The sequence below is a fragment of the Felis catus genome, chromosome A1 (assembly GCF_018350175.1).
Source record: "Felis catus isolate Fca126 chromosome A1, F.catus_Fca126_mat1.0, whole genome shotgun sequence".
In the NCBI taxonomy this organism is placed as follows: Eukaryota; Metazoa; Chordata; class Mammalia; order Carnivora; family Felidae; genus Felis; species Felis catus.
This window is the reverse complement of record NC_058368.1, coordinates 142,497,145-142,498,172: the sequence shown is the minus strand read 5'-3', so window position 1 is coordinate 142,498,172 and position 1,028 is coordinate 142,497,145. Positions and strand designations below refer to the sequence as shown.

At 46.7% G+C, this 1,028-nt stretch overlaps 1 non-coding gene across 1 annotated transcript; it reads left to right on the top strand.

The window, feature by feature from the left end:
- Positions 1 to 651: 651 nt before the first annotated feature.
- On the top strand, positions 652 to 755 carry LOC111556753. The gene has a single exon (XR_002736484.2). It is a non-coding gene; the product is annotated as a U6 spliceosomal RNA (small nuclear RNA).
- Positions 756 to 1,028: the final 273 nt, after the last annotated feature.

Genomic DNA, 1,028 nt, shown 5'->3' with positions numbered 1-1,028 from the left:
AAGTTGGATGCTCAACCGACTGAGCCACCCAGGTGCCCCGATCTGAATACTGTTTTTATTAAAAAAAAATTTTTTTTTATGTCTATTTATTTTTGAGAGAGAGAGACAGAGACAGTGTGAGCGGGGGAGGGAGACACGGAATCTGAAGCAGGCTGCAAGCTCTGAGGTATCAGCACAGAGCCCAACTCAGGGCCCGAACCCACACACTTGTGGTATCATGACATGAGCTAAAGTTGGACACTTAACTGGCTGGGCCTTCCAGGTGCCCCTGTTTTTATGTTTTGGACCCCATTTCCCCCCCTTTTGTTAAGCAAAGCAAGAACTATAGAAACATAAGAATGTGAGGATTTGTCTGCTCTTTACAGAAATATCCTTTTTGTTGGGGGGTGGGAGGGATAATTTTTTCTTTCTTCTATGGAGACAATAGATACTTAGAGAGGCAGCTGAGTTGAGCTATTCTCATCCTGAATTACGTTATGGCTCCTGGGCCTTGGTATCTTTGTAACCACAGAGTGTGTTCCACACTCCAGAAGGAAACTTGACCCTCACATAAAACCACTTGGAGCTTTCCGGATGGCCCATTTCTTTTTCTGGAGTGGTCAGATTCTGTGCCTAGGTGGGGGGAGAAACACAGTCTGCAAGGAGACGTGCGTGCTCACTTTGGCAGCACTTAAACTAACATTGGGACGATACAGAGATTAGCACGGCCCCTGTGCAAGGACGACACACACATCTGTGAAGCAATCCATATTTTAAAAAGATGAATGAATGAATAAAAAAGAGAAGTATGTGTCCACTTGCCTGAAGCTGGAGTTCATTTTCCTGCCCTGAAGCAAATGCAGGCTGTAGAAGGGGATGGGGCATGTCTTGAGGAAACAAAATCCTGCAGCACCATATCCCCACCCCAGCGGTGGGTTCTGGGCTCTCTACCCATCAGTCTGCAGGGCTAGGAGGGATTCCAAGCCTCAACGGAGTTGTGTGTTTTCTTGTAAACAAAAATGGACATCGTGGGTCATAGGCCAGGCCAG